Here is a 9,339-nt window from a genome sequence, read left to right as displayed (position 1 = left end):
GATGGCAGCACCCCCACACTGAAAATTGTTTCAGCACCACTGGACAAGGGTCAGTTGTCATGCTCATCTGCGGCATAAATTTGCATTGAAGTAGTCTAACTCCCCAGGTCCTGTCTTTTGCTCAATTTGCCTTTGTGAGTTTTCTCTCAATCACTGCTGATTTCCTTTGATCTTTCTTTCTTCTTTCACTTCACCTTCGCCTTCAGTGTATGTTTCGGCCCTGTTAAGAGACACGCCCCCTTGTAGCCACTTCTATACTTCTGTCACCTAATTATTTTCCTATCCTTTCCCCTTAAACGTTGCTGATCCTAGCTATAGCATGACTATCCAGAATCTGTTCACCTGAGTTATGTTCCTCTTATCCCCACGCATCTAATAATCAGCTCTTGGTCTCCTTCCACCTCTCACGTGACATAGTCTGAGCCAGTGTCTCCATCTTGGAGAGACAATCTCTTGCACTTCTGTTGTTCTACTGGCGCTGCCGGCTTGAGCTTTGGTCAGAAGTGGCAAAAGAAGGACTAATGGAAAGTGAACATGTACTGGAGCAACAGAGTGTATGGATTTACAAGCGTTTGATTAAATGAGAAAAAAAGAGTTTACTTCAGAGAAAAAACCTAACTTGGCCCGTACAGAGATCGAACCCGCGACCTTGGCGTTATTAGCACCACGCTCTAACCAACTGAGCTAACCGGCCATGAATGACAGAGTTATCCTTTTTCCATGACATGCAGATACACAGAAGAGGCGGTCTCACTATCGCAATTCCTTCATACTTTTCTCCTTCCGTCCCCTGTCTGGATTGCAATAACAAGAGCTGTTGAGTGCTGCACGCCAGCCTCAGCGCCTTTTCTTTCAGTCAATGTCACTGTGTGCTGTGATATCTTTGTAACTTTGGTTGTTGCCGGAAGAAAAGGAAAGGATGGATAGGATTTGTATTCTTTTACAACAAAACCCAAAATGCAACGGCTTGCTTGCTCATTAAGTTTACAAGGCCAGCTGCTTTTGAGATATTCTAATTATAGTGGTTATTCGGCGTTGGAGGTAAGAGAGTTGTTTTTAGGTCTGGCCCTTCCTTCTGCTTTAAATTACTCTAGCTCATGTCAACAAAGTAACAACAAAACATAGCCAACGGTTTGTTGCTCAAGCCTTCCCTACTGCACCTTCCCATGTCTCTCCTGCCGACCACAGTGCAGGAAATTTGAGTTTGCATTTGCGCAAAGAGACGTATAACACAAGAAGGCGCGCTTTCGTGCGCCGGGCACCACCCGGCCTGTGCATTCCTCACTGCCGTGAGATCAGTTTACTCAGCAGAGCATGACGCTGCAATTGGTTAGTAAGGCCTGCCTGACCAGAATAGTATATTTGGGGTCATGTATTTGATTGCATTTTTAAAACAGTAACAGAACTTAACTGCAATGTTTAAATAGGTCTAGACATATTTAAACAGTGTCAATTTGATAGAAGAATTCTGGAAAATTCAGAGGGGAGGCACTAATGTTTTTTTTTCCCTTTGGGTGGATGTGGCATTAAAGAGTTTGAAGACCACTGGTCTAAGTGGACACTAATACACCTGGATCCTCCTGAATTCCTCGCAACAGATGCCAGCAAACCTGGCTTGAGAGCTACTGTGTTGGACTGATCCTGTCGATTCAAGTGGTCTTTCCTAGAGAGTCGGAGGTCATGGAAGTAGATGGAGTTGATGGTAAGCTTCAGGGCTTTGAAGTTTTCCCATCATCATCTGTCTCAGAAAAATGTGCTAGTAAAGACAGAGAATAAGGAAGCGGTCTTTTACATTAACCAGCAGTGAAGCATGCATTCAAAATCCCTCAATGCAATAGCAGAACAATTGGGCTATTGGGCAGAGATCAACCTGTTGCATACGTCGGCAGTACACATCAAGGGCACCGACAATGTGATGGCAGACAGCTGGAGGTTTCCAAATTTGCTGGAGTTGACGTTATCCAGGTCGTTGTTTTGAGAGATATGCCGAGAGTTTGTGAAACCCTTTCTGGATCTCTTTTCAAACAAGGACAATGCTCATCTTTGTCGATTCTGATCCAGGTTTCCGGAACAAGGAGCCTAGGTAGTGGACGTATTGGTGATAAAGTGGCTGAGAAGTCTCCTTTATACATTCCCCCCCTTTTTATTGATCCAGATGGTTCTCTTCAAGTCTCAGCAGGGGGAGGGAACTTGATTCTTTTTGGCCCTGATTGGCCAGAGATGTCATGGTTTCCTCTTCTGAACCCCTGGCTCTTCTACCTCCTTGGGTACTGCTCAAGTGTGTCTCTTCTCAGAACGTCGTCCCTGACCTTCTTGCTCCAACTCACTCTATCGCTTTGGAGGTTGAGAAGTCTGGACTGCTAGCAAAGGGTCTTTCCTCTTCCTTAGTGGAGTTAATTCAGCACTCCAGCAGCCTTCTACTTCGAAGTCTTACTCAAAGAAATGGAAGTCCTTTCAGACGTGATGTTTTGCTCATGATCTTTTGGCACCTACCTGTAGTTTGTCTGCTATTTTGCATTTTCTTCTGAATGGGTTTCACTTGAATCTCTTTCCACTCTGAAAGCTCATTGGTTTGCGATAAAGGCTTTTAGGGACTTTTCTGAACTTTCATCGATGTTACACTCTTTGGTGTCTAGACTGTTATGATCTTTTGTCAATGGTAAGAACAATGAAAAATCCCTTTTCTCCAACTCAGAATCTTCCTACTCTTTTATAGGCTTTGCAATTTTATCTCTTTGAGGTTCTGGATACTGTACAATTAAAGATTGTCTCCTATAAAGTTATTTTCCTATTTTCTATCACCTTGCTGAGAACAATTGGGGATCTGGGAGACTTAAAATGCTGTCCTCTCTTCATTTGATACTTTGGAAGATGGGGTAACTTTAAGGCCTAGCCCTACCTTTGCTGCAAAGGTTAAGTCTATTTTTGATAGATCTTAGGAAATAATTCTTCCTTCTTTCATTCCCTCTCCTTCCTCTCCGGAAGAACATTTGTTGAATACACTTGATGTTTAAAGAGCTCTTTTCATTTATGTCACCAGGCCTCTGCAGTTCAGGAAAACCGACTCCTTGTTTGTGACTTTTGGACAGCCTGGAAAAGACAAGAAGGTGACTTTTATGACTCTGAGAAGGTGGATTAAGTTGTCAATTTTTTTGGCTTTGCAAGGCTTTTTAGAAAATCTTCCAGGTCAGGGATGGTCTACGAGAGGAATGGCCACCTCCTGGGTTGAATTCCAGTGAGTAACAATCTAGGAAATTCCTAGGGTGGTTACTTGGGCCTCAATGCATACATTTGTGAAGCATTATCGCTTAATACATTTTCTGTTTTGCATTTGAGTACCAATGTTTTGAACTCTGCATTACCCTAAGTCCATCTTGTCCTTGTCACAAACATTACATCCTGCTCACCTTCCCATCAGTCCTTTGGCAAGGGCTTGGCACCCAGGTTGGGTGCATGGCGCTAGCATTTAAGAATCCTCCTGTTCTTTCTTCCTCTTGGAGGGTGACATCACTTTACTTTGTAATGACTGTCACAAGGACGCAATGGACTAAGGCTAATGAAGATTACCAATAAGTAACCAACGCATCACCACTCTTTCTGAATGTGCGTGGCTCATTCTGCAGGACTTGTTCTTTGTATGATTCCAGGATTTTCAGAAGCCCTTTGATGGCAGCACCCCCACACTGAAAATTGTTTCAGCACCACTGGACAAGGGTCAGTTGTCATGCTCATCTGCGGCGTAAATTTGCATTGAAGTAGTCTAACTCCCCAGGTCATGTCTTTTGCTCAATTTGCCTTTGTGAGTTTTCTCTCAATCGCTGTTGATTTCCTTTGATCTTTCTTTCTTCTTTCACTTCACCTTCGCCTTCAGTGTATCTTTCGGCCCTGTTAAGAGACACGCCCCCTTGTAGCCACTTCTATACTTCTGTCACCTAATTATTTTCCTATCCTTTCCCCTGTAACGTTGCTGATCCTAGCTATAGCATGACTATCCAGAATCTGTTCACCTGAGTTATGTTCCTCTTATCCCCACGCATCTAATAATCAGCTCTTGGTCTCCCTCCACCTCTCACGTGACATAGTCTGAGCCAGTGTCTCCATCTTGGAGAGACAATCTCTTGCACTTCTGTTGTTCTAATGGCGCTGCCGGCTTGAGCTTTGGTCAGAAGTGGCAAAAGAAAGACTAATGGAAAGTGAACGTGTACTGGAGCAACAGAGTGTATGGATTTACAAGCGTTTGATTAAATGAGAAAAAAAGAGTTTACTTGGGAGAAAAAACGTAACTTGGCCTGTACGGGGATCGAACCCTCAACCTTGGCATTATTAGCACCACACTCTAACCAACTGAGCTAACCGGCCATGAACGACAGAGTTATCCTTTTTCCATGACATGCAGATACACAGAAGAGTCGGTCTCACTATCGCAATTCCTTCATACTTTTCTCCTTCCGTCCCCTGTCTGGATTGCAATAACAAGAGCTGTTGAGTGCTGCACGCCAGCCTCAGCGCCTCTTCTTTCAGTCAATGTCACTGTGTGCTGTGATATCTTTGTAACATTGGTTGTTGCCGGAAGAAAAGGAAAGGATGGATAGGATTTGAATTCTTTTACAACAAAACCCAAAATGCATCGGCTTGCTTGCTCATTAAGTTTACAAGGCCAGCTGCTTTTGAGATATTCTAATTATAGTGGTTATTCGGCGTTGGAGGTAAGAGAGTTGTTTTTAGGTCCGGCCGTTCCTTCTCCTTTAAATTACTCTAGCTCATGTCAACAAAGTAACAACAAAACATAGCCAACGGTTTGTTGCTCAAGCCTTCCCTACTGCACCTTCCCATGTCTCTCCTGCCGACCACAGTGCAGGAAATTTGAGTTTGCATTTGCGCAAAGAGACGTACAACAGAAGAAGGCGCGCTATTGTGCACCGGGCACCACCCGGCCTGTGCATTCCTCACTGCCGTGAGATCAGTTTACTCAGCAGAGCATGACGCTGCAATTGGTTAGTAAGGCCTGCCTGACCAGAATAGTATATTTGGGGTCATGTATTTGATTTCATTTTTAAAACAGTAACAGAACTTAACTGCAATGTTTAAATAGGTCTAGACATATTTAAACAGTGTCAATTTGATAGAAGAATTCTGGAAAATTCAGAGGGGAGGCACCAATGATTTTTTTTTCCCTTTGGGTGGATGTGGCATTAAAGAGTTTGAAGACCACTGGTCTAAGTGGACACTAATACACCTGGATCCTCCTGAATTCCTCGCAACACATGCCAGCAAACCTGGCTTGAGAGCTACTGTGTTGGACTGATCCTGTCGATTCAAGTGGTCTTTCCTAGAGAGTCGGAGGTCATGGAAGTAGATGGAGTTGATGGTAAGCTTCAGGGCTTTGAAGTTTTCCCATCATCATCTGTCTCAGAAAAATGTGCTAGTAAAGACAGAGAATAAGGAAGCGGTCTTTTACATTAACCAGCAGTGAAGCATGCATTCAAAATCCCTCAATGCAATAGCAGAACAATTGGGCTATTGGGCAGAGATCAACCTGTTGCATACGTCGGCAGGACACATCAAGGGCACCGACAATGTGATGGCAGACAGCTGGAGGTTTCCAAATTTGCTGGAGTTGACGTTATCCAGGTCATTGTTTTGAGAGATATGCCGAGAGTTTGTGAAACCCTTTCTGGATCTCTTTTCAAACAAGGACAATGCTCATCTTTGTCGATTCTGATCCAGGTTTCCGGAACAAGGAGCCTAGGTAGTGGACGTATTGGTGATAAAGTGGCTGAGAAGTCTCCTTTATACATTCCCCCCCTTTTTATTGATCCAGATGGTTCTCTTCAAGTCTCAGCAGGGGGAGGGAACTTGATTCTTGTTGGCCCTGATTGGCCAGAGATGTCATGGTTTCCTCTTCTGAACCCCTGGCTCTTCTACCTCCTTGGGTACTGCTCAAGTGTGTCTCTTCTCAGAACGTCGTCCCTGACCTTCTTGCTCCAACTCACTCTATCGCTTTGGAGGTTGAGAAGTCTGGACTGCTAGCAAAGGGTCTTTCCTCTTCCTTAGTGGAGTTAATTCAGCACTCCAGCAGGCCTTCTACTTCGAAGTCTTACTCAAAGAACTGGAAGTCCTTTCAGACGTGATGTTTTGCTCATGATCTTTTGGCAACCTACCTGTAGTTTGTCTGCTATTTTGCATTTTCTTCTGAATGGGTTTCACTTGAATCTCTTTCCACTCTGAAAGCTCATTGGTTTGCGATAAAGGCTTTTAGGGACTTTTCTGAACTTTCATCGATGTTACACTCTTTGGTGTCTAGACTGTTATGATCTTTTGTCAATGGTAAGAACAATGAAAAATCCCTTTTCTCCAACTCAGAATCTTCCTACTCTTTTATAGGTTTTGCAATTTTATCTCTTTGAGGATCTGGATACTGTACAATTAAAGATTGTCTCCTATAAAGTTATTTTCCTATTTGCTATCACCTTGCTGAGAACAATTGGGGAGCTGGGAGCCTTAAAATGCTGTCCTCTCTTCATTTGATACTTTGGAAGATGGGGTAACTTTAAGGCCTAGCCCTACCTTTGCTGCAAAGGTTAAGTCTATTTTTGATAGATCTTAGGAAATAATTCTTCCTTCTTTCATTCCCTCTCCTTCCTCTCCGGAAGAACATTTGTGGAATACACTTGATGTTTAAAGAGCTCTTTTCATTTATGTCACCAGGCCTCTGCAGTTCAGGAAAACCGACTCCTTGTTTGTGACTTTTGGACAGCCTGGAAAAGACAAGAAGGTGACTTTTATGACTCTGAGTAGGTGGATTAAGTTGTCAATTTTTCTGGCTTTGCAAGGCTTTTTAGAAAATCTTCCAGGTCAGGGATGGTCTACGAGAGGAATGGCCACCTCCTGGGTTGAATTCCAGTGAATAACAATCTAGGAAATTCCAAGGGTGGTTACTTGGTCCTCAATGCATACATTTGTGAAGCATTATCGCTTAATAAATTTTCTGTTTTGCATTTGAGTACCAATGTTTTGAACTCTGCATTACCCTAAGTCCATCTTGTCCTTGTCACAAACATTACATCCTGCCCACCTTCCCATCAGTCCTTTGGCAAGGGCTTGGCACCCAGGTTGGGTGTATGGCGCTAGCATTTAAGAATCCTCCTGTTCTTTCTTCCTCTTGGAGGGTGACATCACTTTACTTTGTAATGACTGTCACAAGGACGCAATGGACTAAGGCTAATGAAGATTACCAATAAGTAACCAACGCATCACCACTCTTTCTGAATGTGCGTGGCTCATTCTGCAGGACTTGTTCTTTGTATGATTCCTGGATTTTCAGAAGCCCTTTGATGGCAGCACCCCCACACTGAAAATTGTTTCAGCACCACTGGACAAGGGTCAGTTGTCATGCTCATCTGCGGCGTAAATTTGCATTGAAGTAGTCTAACTCCCCAGGTCCTGTCTTTTGCTCAATTTGCCTTTGTGAGTTTTCTCTCAATCGCTGTTGATTTCCTTTGATCTTTCTTTCTTCTTTCACTTCACCTTCGCCTTCAGTGTGTCTTTCGGCCCTGTTAAGAGACACGCCCCCTTGTAGCCACTTCTATACTTCTGTCACCTAATTATTTTCCTATCCTTTCCCCTGTAATGTTGCTGATCCTAGCTATAGCATGCCTATCCAGAATCTGTTCACCTGAGTTATGTTCCTCTTAGCCCCACGCATCTAATAATCAGCTCTTGGTCTCCCTCCACCTCTCACGTGACATAGTCTAAGCCAGTGTCTCCATCTTGGAGAGACAATCTCTTGCACTTCTGTTGTTCTACTGGCGCTGCCGGCTTGAGCTTTTGTCAGAAGTGGCAAAAGAAGGACTAATGGAAAGTGAACGTGTACTGGAGCAACGGAGTGTATGGATTTACAAGCGTTTGATTAAATGAGAAAAAAAGAGTTTACTTGAGAGAAAAAACTTAACTTGGCCCGCACGGGGATCGAACCCGTGACCTTGGCGTTATTAGCACCACGCGCTAACCAACTGGGCTAACCAGCCATGAATGACAGAGTTATCCTTTTTCCATGACATGCAGATACACATAAGAGTCGGTCTCACTATCGCAATTCCTTCATACTTTTCTCCTTCCGTCCCCTGTCTGGATTGCAATAACAAGAGCTGTTGAGTGCTGCACGCCAGCCTCAGCGCCTCTTCTTTCAGTCAATGTCACTGTGTGCTGTGATATCTTTGTAACATTGGTTGTTGCCGGAAGAAAAGGAAAGGATGGATAGGATTTGTATTCTTTTACAACAAAACCCAAAATGCATCGGCTTGCTTGCTCATTAAGTTTACAAAGCTAGCTGCTTTTCAGAAATTCTAATTATAGTGGTTATTCGGCGTTGGAGGTAAGAGAGTTGTTTTTAGGTCTGGCCGTTCCTTCTGCTTTAAATTACTCTAGCTCATGTCAACAAAGTAACAACAAAACATAGCCAACGGTTTGTTGCTCAAGCCTTCCCTACTGCACCTTCCCATGTCTCTCCTGCCGACCACAGTGCAGGAAATTTGAGTTTGCATTTGCGCAAAGAGATGTACAACACAAGAAGGCGCGCTTTCGTGCGCCGGGCACCACCCGGCCTGTGCATTCCACACTGCCGTGAGATCAGTTTACTCAGCAGAGCATGACGCTGCAATTGGTTAGTAAGGGCTGCCTGACCAGAATAGTATATTTGGGGTCATGTATTTGATTGCATTTTTAAAACAGTAACAGAACTTAACTGCAATGTTTAAATAGGTCTAGACATATTTAAACAGTGTCAATTTGATAGAAGAATTCTGGAAAATTCAGAGGGGAGGCACTAATGTTTTTTTTTCCCTTTGGGTGGATGTGGCATTAAAGAGTTTGAAGACCACTGGTCTAAGTGGACACTAATACACCTGGATCCTCCTGAATTCCTCGCAACAGATGCCAGCAAACCTGGCTTGAGAGCTACTGTGTTGGACTGATCCTGTCGATTCAAGTGGTCTTTCCTAGAGAGTCGGAGGTCATGGAAGTAGATGGAGTTGATGGTAAGCTTCAGGGCTTTGAAGTTTTCCCATCATCATCTGTCTCAGAAAAATGTGCTAGTAAAGACAGAGAATAAGGAAGCGGTCTTTTACATTAACCAGCAGTGAAGCATGCATTCAAAATCCCTCAATGCAATAGCAGAACAATTGGGCTATTGGGCAGAGATCAACCTGTTGCATACGTCGGCAGTACACATCAAGGGCACCGACAATGTGATGGCAGACAGCTGGAGGTTTCCAAATTTGCTGGAGTTGACGTTATCCAGGTCGTTGTTTTGAGAGATATGCCGAGAGTTTGTGAAACCCT

This window comes from Pleurodeles waltl, chromosome 12 (assembly GCF_031143425.1).
Source record: "Pleurodeles waltl isolate 20211129_DDA chromosome 12, aPleWal1.hap1.20221129, whole genome shotgun sequence".
Classification (NCBI taxonomy): domain Eukaryota; kingdom Metazoa; phylum Chordata; class Amphibia; order Caudata; family Salamandridae; genus Pleurodeles; species Pleurodeles waltl.
Note: the sequence above shows the minus strand (reverse complement) of the source record.